The 13,801-nt window shown below is 63.0% G+C and overlaps 1 protein-coding gene across 1 annotated transcript in view; it reads right to left on the bottom strand.

The window, feature by feature from the left end:
• Positions 1–13,801, bottom strand: part of RTN4RL1 (reticulon 4 receptor like 1) — a 32,131-nt gene that overhangs the window by 17,462 nt on the left and 868 nt on the right. The window lies entirely within an intron of this gene.

The following is a 13,801-nucleotide window of genomic DNA, read 5'->3' on the forward strand; positions in this document are numbered from 1 at the left end:
CACAGCCAACGCCGCTGAACTGTGCCATGAGCGTTTCTCCGACACTTTGCCCTGCTTCCAAAATGGAGAGCCAGCTAAATGTCCCCTGGTGAACTGGCGTGGATTACTGGAGCCGGAGAAATGGCCGGTGGCATGCGGTGACGGCTGCAGGAGGAGCTGCCGGAGCAAACGGCAGCTCCAAACCCTAAACCTGAGGCCAGGAAAGAAAATTACATTGGAGGGTCCTCGGGATAGTTGGCATTTGGCTGGTAGCATCATCTCCAGCTGGCATAGCCGAGCAGTACGGCGTGCTCACGGCGCGTGGCAGGACTCTAAACCCTCGCTCGGCGGCAGCTTTTGCCGCCGGTTTTGGAAGCACGGGCAGGTTTGTGCCAGGTAACATGCAGCCTGGTGGGCGTTAAGAGGGGTCTGCACCGCAGGGCGTTCAGCCGGAGCCCCCTCGGATGTGCCGGCAGCAGCTTCCCAAGGGGAAAGGCAGCGTCTGGACCCGCATCGCTTAGCCCCGCGCTCGCCCCAGCCTGCGGAGAGGCTGAAAGCGAGTTGATGGAGAGGGCAGGAGAGGGGAAGGGAGAGGAGAGGCGGAGAGTGGGGAGAAGGCGCAGCCGGCCCCACCAGCCACCTCGCCTCTCTGCATCCCAGCTCCATTTGCAGATTTATTAAATCGAGAGCCAATTTCGACATCATTTCTTTCAAGCAGCTCCACCTCGCAGGTGTGCGGAATTTATTTGAGATAAAGAAAACCATTACAGTGAGACAGCAATCTTCAAAGACCACCTCGGAGACCTGAGAGAAATAAAAACACTAGCCCGTGCAAATGTGCAATTAAGTTTCAAAATACTTGTGCTCCATGAAAAGCTCCGTCCCTGCAGAGAACAGGCCTTTAAGGCAATTTTCCCAAACCCTATTCAGCATTCACTCAAAAACGCCTTTTAAAAACAACATGTGATTTTTTTTTTCCCTCTCTGCCTCGCTCCTCCTCCCCTCCGCGCTTGCTCCATCGCTCCCAGGTGGGACCCAGACAGCTCCGGCGGGGACACGGTTCCTCCCCATTTGGTGGGGGACGTGGGGCATGGGGGGGACACGGCTCCATCCCATCCTCTGGTCACATCAGATCCGCAAACCAGGAATTTTTAGAGCTGGGTTTGTCATTCAGGGAGAGCGCAACACCGATGCGGCTCCACCTGGGAACAGTTTGCCGACTATTCCCAGCCGCTGGAGCTTCGCATCCCTTATTCATGGGTCACTCTCTGCTCGGTGATTAATTAAAAATGCATAATTAACCTGTGGAACGCCCTGCCACGAGGTATCGGGGAGGCCAGGAGCTTAGCGGGATTCGGGGGAGGATTATATGTTTAAATGGATAATGAGAACATCTGCTGGTACATTAGCAGGGATCAAGCAGAATTAGGGAGAAGAGCCCGGCTCGCCGCTGGCGCAGGGTGCAGGAGGGCACCCCGGGGGCCGGCTCGAGGGGGGCACTGCCAGTCCAGCCCCTGACCGCAGCAGAGGTGCCAACGCGCCCGTGCATGCTTGGGGAGCGAGATTTCGGGGCTGAGCGGGTGTGCTCGGGGATGGGGCAATGCTGGCGCTGTCACTGCGGGGCTGGTTGCCTTCGGGCTGGAGGTGGCCGCTTGGGACAGATGAGGGTCACCCCACCAGCAGCTCCTTGCCAGACCCCCCAGCCCAGCAGCCGCCTCTTGTTGCTGGAGGCCGGTGAGGTGCTGGGGGCTGACCCTGACCCCCAAGGACACCCCGGTAGCTCAGCCACAGCACCCTTAAAATCCCAGGAGAGTATCCATCAGCTGCAGCACCTCCTGCAGACACCACCACACTTGCATGCAAGGAGAAGGGCTTTGCAGGTCATCCATGCCACTGTCGGTGAGCTCCAAAGTTACAGCACGGGACCGAGAAGCCAAGGAAAAGTGCAGGAGACGCAAGACCAAGCCTCAGCCAAGTTGGCCATTGCAGCGTAGCCCAGCTCCAGGGCGCACGGCCCATGGAAGGGGCAGCTGCTGGAGGTCTCCAGCCTCCGGACACCACATGGCTCCTGGGGCTGAGCCTGGCATGGACCCTTCTGCCCATTGAGCATCCCCCATCCACCCGGGGCTCCACGCCGGTGCACAGAGACCCCGCACCATCCGCCCTTGCACGGGTGGCACAGAGCACTTGCTTTGCTTCATTTTTTTCCCCCAGCCACAGAAGTTTTCTTAGAAAAGCCTGGCAGACAAGTCAGCGACCGCAGAGCAAACTCCAGGTGGACGGCAGGATTATCAAATCCCCATCCGCAATCCCCTCTAGTTTCAAGCGGCTGCTCTTTTGCATCATAAAACTGCTGCTCCATCATCAGCACTAACTGATGCTTGTGCAAGGCCTGGGAACCATGACATGTCAGGGTGCAGAAGTGCTGAGGACTCTCAGCAACGTCCCCAAGACCTGGGGGTATCCCCAGCCCTTCATCCGGCGGCACGGCCAGGGCAATGCCAGGCGCCTGCCGCCGCTCCGGCTTTGCAGCAGCTTGGAGCAAGGAGCGGAGCATCCCCTGCCTGGGGGAGATGCTGGAGCCCACAGGATGGTCAGCCATCCCGGCGGGACCCAGGACGGTCCCGCTGTCCCTTCACAGCATTTTGGAGGTGACGCCAGGGATGCAGCACCAGATGGGGCTACCAGCGGCATTTTGGGTGCCGCAGCCCCCCCCGGCCTCGCTGCCCATCCCCTGGGATGAGGCGGCTGCAGCACATCGTGCTCAGCCTGCCGAGCGTGGAAGGGGCCTGCCGGGCCGGGGTTAATCTTGTTGTCACACTTTCCCTCCTTCTTGCTGGCTCGGCGCGCTTTGACCCGCTGTGAAATTGTGGCCAACAGCACTGAATATTTTAAGAGCAGCAATGCAGTCATGGCCGCGCGGCGGAGCAGCAAGGCAGGCCGGGAGCGGGGCTGGGCCCTCGCCTCCCCCCTGCCACCGCCAACCCATTAGCACAGTTCAGGGAAACCTAAAAAATTCAAAAGACACTGAAATATGCAGCATTTTGCTCTCTCTGGAAATGACGCGCTTCGCTTCCCAGATGCTCCCGAGTAGGAGGTTGTAAATAAGCGGCTTTATGGCACGGGGGGTGTTGCCGACGGGGCTGCGGGCTGCTGCAGAGCCCAGATTGACACCCCGCTCCCTGTCCTGCCCCTCGCTGGGGACATGCTTGGGTTGGGGACAGACCTACGCCCACTGGCACCAATGCCCACCCATGCTAGCGCAGTGCGGAGGTACGGGCCGTTAAAGGACCTTCACCTCTCCGTCCTTGGCCTCTGATGGCCACTCTCTGCCCCTTTCCCCCCGGGACATCCCCTAGCCGCATCCCTCCTCCCCTCGGTCGGGTGGCCGGCTGGGATGAGGGTACCGCAGGACCTGACGCAAATGCCTGTCCTCAGCACTTCTGCTATCTGGGACACGGCAGAGCAGCAGCGGCAAGGAATTAAAAAAAAAAAAAAAAAAGGGGGAAAAAAAAAAAGAGAGCCCTATTTGCATAAACCTCCCAAAAAGAAGAGCTGGAGCCTGAGCACAGAGAGCCGGAGCGGCTGCGAGCATTGGGCGGGGACCACCAGAGATGATAGTGAGTGCAATAAGTAGTAGGGGAGCATCACCTGGACCAGGACATGCTTTGCCACCGGGTCCCTGCACGTCCCTGAAGTGCTGCCCCGGGGCTCGACACCCCGTCCAGGAGTGACATTGGGACACTTTTGCATTCAGGTCTTAAGAGGGCAGATTAATCGCCGTGTGCTGGATCTGTCACGCGCGGGGATATATATTCTTCTTGGAATTTACAAGTAGTTCTGTCTGAGAAATAAACAGCCGGAGATAAAAATTACATTGTCACCGTGCAGGTGTGATCGATGGAAGAGACAAGCCCTCCGAGTGCTGGCGAGCTGCCGCCGGCACAACCCGCCCAGGGAGTACCGGCCCCCGGGGCAGCCGGGAGATGCCGAAGGGGCTCAGGGAAAGGCGGTGGGGTGCGCTCCACCGACCCCAGCCCATTGTGTCCCCGTCCCAAAGGCTGGGGAAGGTGGGGATGGCCACCTAGGCCATTCCCAAGCGGGGAAGATGCCGAATCCTGGAGAAACCAATGCTGGTGATGGGTGACCACGAGGAGCACCCGCAAAGCGGGCATGGGAAGGATGCCTGGGGCAGAGCAGTCAGTGGCAGAGGGGGATGCAGCCCCCAGGTCAGCTCCTTGTAAAACCCTCTCGGGCCCCATCTCGAGCCCCCAACGCTCCTCTCCGGTGCGTTTCCAAGGTCAGCGACGGGCAGAAGGCAGAGCCAGGCAGGCAGCTGCCGCAGCCCCCGGGGACCAAGGTGCGAGGAGGATTAATCTGGTTTTTTGCTGGACCCTGTTCAAGCTTGGTGTCTCCTTCATGTTTCTCTGCTTCCCGTGGCTGCATTGGCTTTGGCTCAGCTTGTCATGGAGCACATCGCTTGCCGGGGTCACTGCCGCTCCCTGGGGAGGAACAGACATCGGCTCCTTCATAGCTTAAATCTGAAGTCGCACTGAAAGCGTTAAAAAAGCACTGCGTGGATCCTCTCCCCGGCCTTCGGCATTCCGAGGAGCCAGGACCCGGCTCGACCCGCCGGGATGGAGATCCCAAAACCAGCTAGGGCAGCCCAGCAGCTGGTCCCACAACTGCCTTCGGTCTATTAATAAACTTGAAGCAGCTGGTGGAGCCTCCGCCAAGCCGGTCCTCAGAATTTATCCACATTGCTCTGCCTTATCAGCCATGCTTTTCACAAGCACTTAAATTCAGGAGGAAAAGGAAAAAGTGAAATCAGATAGAAATGCAGGTCTGTTTGCTGTTTTCTCCAATGAAATGGTTCTGGGTAAACAGCAGACGCCTTTGATGAAATCCCAGCAGGCTTAAACAATAAAGCTGGTTACAAACTCAATCTGGCGCAGATATCAGATCTGAAATTGTTTCAAAAAACATGTCAACATTTTCTAATGCTGCTGCAAAACTTCCTCGGCACCTTGCCACAAGCCTGCGTCTGTGACGCAGGACCCGCGCCGCTGTCCCACCTTGCACCGCTGCTGCCGTAATTCCCGCAGGGAGTCTTTTCCTGGCCCCTCTGCACATCCCCCCACCTACCCAAAGGCCCCCGGGCTGCAGGAAGATGCTTGGTATCATCCTGGAGACATGAGATGGTCCTCAAGCTGCCAGGGAAGGACCTTCCCCGCTCCGTGCTCGGGGCACACCAGGTTGTTTTCCAGCTGTAAATCCAGTCGCCGTCCCCAGGCGCAGCCCGGCCGGGGCTTTGCGGTGCTGGAGGTCTGGCAGGGTTGAACGAGGGGCATCAGGCAGGGCGGCCGTTCCTCTCATCCCGCGCCAGGGACAGCATTCGGCCCCAGGTTCATCCCAGGTGCCAGCAAGGACAATTGACTTTTCCATGGAAAAACAATTTGCAACGCACTGTGGTGGCAGGGAAGTGCAGCCAGGTGCTCCTCTTGAGTTTTGCATCCAGTGTGCCACCCCTGCATCCCGCTGGGAAACCAGCCACGGCCCAGGGCAGGATGAGGCCGTGTGGTGATACACAGATCCATCTGATGGAACTCCTGGCTGGGGGCACAACTCCGCCCCTCTCCTAAACCCACGGTGCAGGCTGGGGGGCATGACGGAGACTTTGTCCGGCGGAGGTCGGCTGTGTTGGGGTGACAGGTGATTTGGCAGCTCCCGTTAACCAGTGCCCCTCTGTCAACATTGGCGTTGGAGCAACAGGGACCATCCAAACTCGGAAAACACATGGAACCAGAGCGGGATGAGGCAGGTCCCACGTTGGCATCGCCAGTGCAAGTCTGGCAGCGCCTGGCACCGGTGCTTTCCGAACAGCGTCAGTGCCCGGGGTCTCTGGGGGACACCAGAGGACACAGGTCCCCAGTGGGGACCAAGGCAAGGGGGCAAGAGGCTGTTGAGGAGGAGGAGGCGGCAGGTCTGGTCACACCATGAGCGGGGACAGTGTCTTGGCACCAATTAGGAAGCTGGCGCCAGCTCCGGGGGTGTCTGAGCCCCCCCCAGGCTCCGTGCCCCCATCCACGAGGAGCTGCTCCCCGAGTGCGGGTGCAGACACTGGCTTTCCGCGTCAGACCCAACCTTATGCACGCCCCGTCCTGCACCCCTGCGGAAGCCCCCATCCCAGAGCTGATGCCCGACACAGCTCGTGTCCTGTGTGGCAGCACGACAAGGGACGGTTGCACTGGAGCAGCAGAGCCCTCATCCCTCCCGAGAGCCGGAGAGGACAAAGGGGACGCAGGAGAGGAGAAGCAGGGCAGGAGGAGGAGGGGGGCTGGGGCTGGTGGCCCTGGGGGGCACAGGGGGCTGAGCCCCAGCTCCGGCACAGCATGGAGGGGGGGACGTGGCAGACCTGACCCCTCTGCGGAGGTTGCCTTCGCCATCGATCCCTGCTGCACTCAGGCTCATTAGGGCTGGGGAGCTGCTGCGAGCGGCTGGCGGAGGAGACAGACAGGGAGAGCGCTCGACGTGGCTCCCTGGATCGTATTAAATATTTACTTTGTTTTGTTTTGTTTTTCCCAGCTATATTGATCAGAGATGGGGGGGGAGGGGGTTGGATGCTGGGAGGGAACAGCAGAGTCAACGGCTGAGCTGCAAGACGGGGACAGACCCTGCCAGGGTGCTCCTGATGGCTGCACCCACTCTCCCCAGGGGCACCCGGTGCCATCCTCCCTCTCCGCAGAGCGGCTCCCCCCGGAGCCATTCACACCCTCCCAGGGTCTGGATGGGCATCGCCAGCGCAGGGGGGGGCTGCAGCGGGGCGGTTCCCCCTCCCCATCCCACGCCAGCCCCATCTCGAGGGATGCAGGACTGGGGGATGCCCAACGCAATGGCACCTCATGGCAGGGGGTGTCCCCCCGCCCCGGGCCGGGAGGTGCTCCCCATGGCCAGACTGGGCCCCGGGAGCGGCCGCGCAGCCGGCGCTGTTTCTATTTCGAGAGGAGCTCTACTGGAAAAGGAACAAAAGCCGAGGGAAGCTATAAATAGCCACCTCCTTCACACCAGCGCCTCCGCCGCCCCAGCATCCCGCGGCCGGGGTGGGGGGGTCCCGCAGCCTGCCCCACGCTCGGCCCTGCCATCAAACCCCCACCTCGTTTTCAGGCCAACATCCCCATCCGAAAACCGGAGGGAATAAAGCACTGGGGAATATTTGCCGCCGAAGCAGAACTGGCTCTGAACAGCGGTTTGCCAAGTTGCCCGGCGGCTCTGCCCGGCTGCAGCCCGGCTCCCGGGGGGTTTTGCCGCTGCCCCGCCAGGCTCTGCACCCACAAACACCCCGCGGGGCCGGATTCAGCCGCCTGCGGATGCTCCTCTCACCCCGGCACAGCCCTCCCTGGCCCTGGCTGCGGCTGGCGGGGAGCAGGGAGAGCCGAGTGGCTCGGGCAGACCTACTTTCAAGGCTTTAATCCTTTTTGCTTAAAGGATCTTTTTTTTTTTCCCCTCTCTTTTTTTCCCCCTTTTTTTTTTTTCTTTCCACGCGGCAAAGATGGGGTCTGATCAGAGGAGAGACGCGGGGAGCTGACAAGCTGCGGAGTACGGAGAGAAAGGAGAAAGAAATACATATTTATTACCCTCAATTATTAAAAAATAGATAGCAGCAGATCTTAGGCCCTGGCAGAGGCACTGCGGAGCCGTTTGTCTGAGGACTATTTTGTTTTTTAAATTCCACTGAAATTATAATACACCGGGCTTGTTAGCACAAACACCCCGGCACATCCCTGCCGAGGGGGGAAATCATCCCGGCCCCTCTCCCAGCTCTGGTGTGCTGCCCGGGGGGTGGCTGCATCCAGCACCCCATGGGCTGCTGAATTTGCAGGCAGCGAGGAGGCAGGGCGGCTCGGGGGGCAGGAGCCGGCAGCGGCAGGCAGCGGATGCAGCCGGCAGCCTTTGCCCCCCTCAGCCTTCACACCGGGGGATCAGAGGGGCTCTGCCCCGCGCAACCACATCCCCATGCCCAGATGCTCATTGACGCCCAGCCAGGCGAAGGTCTCATCGCAGGGCCAAAAAGCACTGGGCTATTCTCCATGCATGAGGATGGGCTTTGCACCCCTGGGATGGACCATGGGGGTCCCACGGCCACGGGACCGGGGTTTCCCCAAGCAAACCGGTGTAATTGCCGCTGGAAAAAAAAAAAAGCGGTTCCCAAGTGCAGCACACGGGGCTGGCAGAGCTGCTGGCACCTCCCCTCCGCTTGCAGGGCTGCCTCCGTAAGGAACCCTGCCAGCGCAGCAGCCAAATTCCCTCCTGCTGCTGCACCCCGGTAAACAACGGCTGCAGCCTCCCCGTGTGATAGTGATGCTGGGACTTGGGGTGCACATGGAGCATCTCTGACACCCTCCAGCTCCGGCGCCCCGCTCTCCCCACAGCCAGGCACCGTCGGGATGCGATGGACCACCATGGAGCCCCAGCCTACTGTGCCATCACCTCCGCAGGGATGAAACCCGCTGCCGTCCCATCCTGCTGGCCACGAGCCGGGGAGAGACGCGGCTCTGAGTGCAACCGGCTTTCGGTGCTGGGAGTCACCAGGACGGTCACGACACTACCAGCCTGGGCAGGAGCATCGCAAGAAGCCGCTCACCAAAGCTGGGCTGGCTCCGAGCCACCCAAGCAAGCAGCCGGCGGGCACATGTGCTGTTAAAGAGGAAAAGGAGCTTTCTACACCAAATGGAGCATTTTCTGCTTAATAACCCCCCAATCCTAATCTGCGCAAAGAAGATTGCCCCCTGCATCTCCCTGTCCTGCATCTGCTGCTTGCTGCTGCCCACACTTTACAAGCGGGCAGCGCCGTGGCTGCCGGATCGGCATGCGGCACGTGCCAAGCTGTGCCCTGCCCTCGGCGAAACAGGCAGGAGAAAGACTGACCGCCGGGGAGGGCATGCGATGACCAGCGCCGGGCGCAGGCGTTTCCTCCGTCAGTGTCGAGCCTCCATCATTTGTCATCAGTAAAAATAATATTCCTAAAAGTGTCCCCCCTGATTGCCGGGCGTCAGGCGCAGGGCTGTGGGTTTCCATGGTGATGCCTTTCCGTAGGGATGGTACGGGGGGATCGGCGCTTCCTCAATTTGGGAGATGGGATGCGGTGCCACCATCCGGAGCAGGGACAGCACCGGCCATTCTGCCAGCGGAGGGACCTGGGGCCAAGCTGGCTTGTCCCCCCTTGGGCTTGGGCAGCATCACCCAAAACAGCGGGGAAGGAGCACCCTCATCGGAGAGGATATGGATGCTCCTGCATCTCAGCGGTGCCCCCGGGGCCATGCCCTGCACCCCCTGCCCACGCTGGCACACAGAACCCCCGGCTCCTCCTCACTGACCCCCACCAGTGTCCCGCTTGCTGCCGGCCCCACGGCTCTCCCGGTGGCCTCCCAGCCTCCCGCTTGTTGCCGCCGCTCTTAAATCAGACGCCAGCCTCCTTCGGTGTGTGCCGGGTCAGGGCAGCACCTCGCCCGTCCCGCAGGGAACCCAAACAGCCGCTACCATTGCTCGGGTGCTGGCACCTCGCCTGCCTGCCGCTGCCTGCTGCTGCCTGCCGCTCCACCAAAGTGCTTTTAAAGACATAATCTGCTGTTAATAACCAGAGTTTATACCGAACGCGGCTAAGCCCTGGGATTGCACTTTGCAAACAAAGCCCGAGTTTTCAGCTGTTTGGGGGTGACTGGAGCAGCTCCTTGCGTCACCCTGGGGTGCCCCGATATGGGGCAGGTGGCTGCCCCCAGTGACAAGAGGCTGAAGCGGCCATGTCCTGGCTGTCACTCCTCAGCAAGGGGGGTTTGCCTCCACGCTGCTACAGGGCTGGCTGGGGGCACCACCGGGAGCTGGGGACACCCCGATTGGGGGTGGCCCTGGCCGTAACCGGCCACCACCGTATCCCTCCAGGCTCCCACGCTTCCCTGCCTGGTTTCTGCCTCCAAACACGGTTTTGGCTTTTGCTGTCAAAACCCATCAGCGCTCCAGCTGTGTTCAGCAGCCCAAGTCCCTGCCTGGCCCCAGAGCGACTACGTCCCGCTCACAGCCTCATCCTGCAAATCACGGGGACCCACTGCTCGCGGCTCTGGCCTGCGCCACCCGCTCTGGCACCGCCAGGTGCCTTGGGGAAAGGTGGGTGTGAAATCACACCGGAAAATGCATATTTTTACGTCTCCCCGGCAGGTTTACTGGTGTTTTTAGGGCAGCGCTTCGAGGCCACCTGGAGTGTCACCCGCAGCCTCGGGCATCCAGATGGGACCGCAGGGCACCAGGTGTGGCACTTTAAGCAAAAGGTGGGAATAACATTCAGCGGAGCGTGGCTGCAGCTCTGACCCTGCCGGGCTCCATCAGCATGGGTCACCGAGCGGCAATAGCTCCTTCGCACCCTGGCTCCAGGTCCAGGCAGGTCTTGCCTGCTTGAGCCCCCCTCATTCCCCCCCAGCACCACGGCAGGGACAGCCTGGGTGGCATCCTGACCGCCCTCCCCAGCCACCCCCCTTGCTTCACCAGGCACGGAGAGCTTGTGGCTTCCTCTCAGCTCTTTAGGAAATTAAACTTTTATAAGCAGAAAGGTTTCTGGGCTCTCGGCTCCCTGGCGCAGGAACCGCAGCCCAGCCTGTGCCCGCACCCTGCCCGCCGGCTGCTCCCCTGCAGGGAGGGATGGGGGCTGGACACCCCGTCGATGGGCTGAGCGATGGCGGGGACATGGCTGCCCGTGACCTTGCTGTCATCCTTGACCTGGAAATTTCCTTCTCCTGTGTCTCCAGCATTGCACTCCTGCCTGCAGCCACCTCCGGCAGGGTGCACGGCACAGCACCGGCCCCGCCGACACCTCACCCGGGCTGGAGCTGCACCCCACACTGTCACCCACTGCCATGCCAACGATGATGACCCAGTGCCCAAAATCCACCCCGAATCCCACCGGGGCTGCGTGGTGCCTCTGTGGCTGGAGCTCACAGGAGGCCCAAAATGCCCCCGGGGCATCGCAGCGCTGCCCTGGCTATGTCGCTGCTGCCCGTCCTGCTGCGCATCTCCAGCAGCATACACCTTTGCCTCACATGGTACCATGCACGAAGCTGTCCCCCCACGAGCGGGCACGCAGAGCTGCTTCCCCTGGGGACATGGCCAGCGGGTCCCCCAAGCCCTGCCACATCCCCCAGACCCAAACCCAACCCCGGTCCCCGGCAGCTGGACAGGGAAGGCGGTGGCAGTGCCACCATCAGCCTGAGCTTCCTCCCACCAGCACAGCCTCGCGCTGCCGCGTCCCTCAACAATGCCAACCGCTCCCAAGCCCCGCCGAGGGGTTTGGCCCCAGCCCCACGCCCCGGGCGGCAGCTCCCTCCCTCTCCCCTCGTCCCCGTCATGGGGTGTCCCCTCTGCACCCTGCTTGGGGCAAATGCTGGGGACAGGGACCCCCTGCCTGGGGACACCTGGCCACGGCGAGACAGGGAGGGGAGAGCCTCTTGCTGGGATGGAGGCCTCCTCTAACTGCCTGTTGAATTATTCAGGAATGGCATTAACTTATAAATGAGTGTGTTTGACTGATTTTGTGGTTGATGTACAGATAAATTCTAATGAAAGACAGCTACAAGATTTTAAATTATTAATTAGACTGCCACTTAACAAAGCCTATTTGGCACTCTATTTCCTTGCTTAACAAGACAAAAACTTTAAGAATAGGTTTTGCATTAGCCCACAGGCTCTTCAATTTGCATTTTGTTTTTCTAGCTCCAGAAATGAAAGCTGTAGATCCTGACCTTAACAGGCTACCCCTGGTGGGATGCAACCCTGCCGGCAGCCCCGCCGCCTGCCTCCACCTCGGGCTCCCGGTTTGCCAGCCTGGATGATGCTTTTCCTCCAGCTGGCAGCACTGGGGCTGAGAACTGGGGCTGGGAACCGGGGCTGCTCTGAGGGCTGGGGGTTTATTCTCAAGATCGTCAACCCGGTTGGGTTAATATGCCGAACAAAGCCGAGGTGGAAGCCGGAGAGAGGAACATCTGAGCACAAAGCCCCGCAGCCACAAGGTGACATTCCCCCCAGTGGGAAAAAGCATCCCCCGGGGAAGCAGCGGGGGCTCTGCCCTGCCCAGGGGTCTGCACCCCAATGCGAGGGGCTGCGGGCGCGGCATTGGCACCTTCTCCTGCTGCCGGAGCCTCGCCAGAGAGGGGCATGTGGTGGTGGTGGCGGCGAGGGCTGGGCCGGGGGCTGCGCAGCTACCCCCTCCCTGGGACGTGGGATGGGAGCAGGGGGGTCCAGCCGGGGTCCCCCCGCATGACACCACTGTCCCCGGCATCTCCCCGGGACTGGCCCAGGCGCAGTGGGGCCGGGGGTCCTGCCCCCCCCCTCCCGCCCCGGACCCCCTCGGGAGGGACGGCTTCTCCCCTCGCTGTGATGTCAAAAAGCTCCCCTATGATGTCCCAGGCGGTTGCCATGGAAATAACGTGATGTCACAGCGAAGCGAATCTCCTCGGGGGGGCGGAACGGGACGGCTCGCCCCAACTTCCCCGCCGAACCCCTCGCGTCCCCCGGTGAGCCCCATGGCTCCTTCCCTCACCCCGGAAGACGAGCACCGATCCCCCCCCGGGACCCGCCGTGCCCCCGGCGCCTCGGGACCCGCCGTGCCCCGCTGCCCCCCCGCGCCCGCCGCAGCCCCGCTGCCTCCGGGACCCGCCGTCCCCAGGTGCCCGCGGGACCCGCCGTGTCCCCGGTCCTGCGGGACCCGGCGCCTGCCACGCTCCTCCCGGTCCCCCCCCGCCCCGTTCCCGTCGCGCTGCGCTCCCGCCGTGCGCTGCCGACGCCGCTCCCCGGGGACCCCGGGGGGTGCCCGAGCCTCGGTGGCGGCGGCGGCGCCGGTAACGCGGCGGCGGCGGGGGGCGCCCGGCGGCGCGGCCCCAACTTCGGCGGGGAGACAAACTTCGGGGCCGGCCCCGCTGCCTCCGGTGCCCGCGGTACCCGGTGCCCTCCCGGTGCGGCGCTCACCTTGGCGGAGCATCTTGGAGCCGGGGCGGGCGCGGTCTCCCGGCGGCGGCGGCGGCGGCAGAGGCGCTTAAAGCCGCGGGCGCGGCGGCGGCGAGCGGTAGCGGCAGCGGTGGCTGCTGCTGCACCGGGAACGCGGAGCCGGGGCCCGGGCGAGCGGCCCCCGCGGGGGCATGGCGGGCCGAGCCGCAGCGGCACCGGGGAGCGCCGGCCCCGGAGCACGGGGGAGCGCCGACCGCGCCTCTACCCGCCGCGCGTCCCGCCACCGGCTTTTAGGGGGAAGCCGCCCCCTCGGGGCTGGGGCCGCCGCCGCCCCCCACCCCCTCGGGCCGAGCCTATAAAGGGGCGCCCGGTGCCGGTGCCGCGCTGCCTGCAGCGGCGGGCAGGGCTGGGCAGGGCGGGGCGGGGCAGCGACGGGGCGGGCAGGGCTGGGCTGGGCTGGGCTGGGCTGGGCTGGGCGAGCCCGGCCGGGCCCCCCCTTCCTCCGCCGCCACCGCCTCTCCCGCCTCCCGTGGACAGTTCGTGAAAGTGCCGCTGCTCCCGTTCCCCGCGCCGCCCCCCGCACCCCGGCCCCCTCCGCCCCACCGCGGGGCATGGCCCAGCGCCGCCCGCCCGGGGCTCTGCGGTGCCCCCGGGACCGGCTGTCACCCCCGCCCCATCGCCATCCCCTCCGCCCCCCCGGTGCCCCGGTATCCCACCGGGGCTATGCCGACCCGCGCCCGCCGGGGTCCCCGCTGCCTCTGCCGTGCCGTCTGCCCAGCACCGTCCCTGCCGCCTCCCGGGGACCTGCCGTCCCCTCCGCCCCTTATCGTCCCCTCCG

This window comes from Gavia stellata, chromosome 25 (assembly GCF_030936135.1).
Source record: "Gavia stellata isolate bGavSte3 chromosome 25, bGavSte3.hap2, whole genome shotgun sequence".
NCBI classification, from domain to species: domain Eukaryota; kingdom Metazoa; phylum Chordata; class Aves; order Gaviiformes; family Gaviidae; genus Gavia; species Gavia stellata.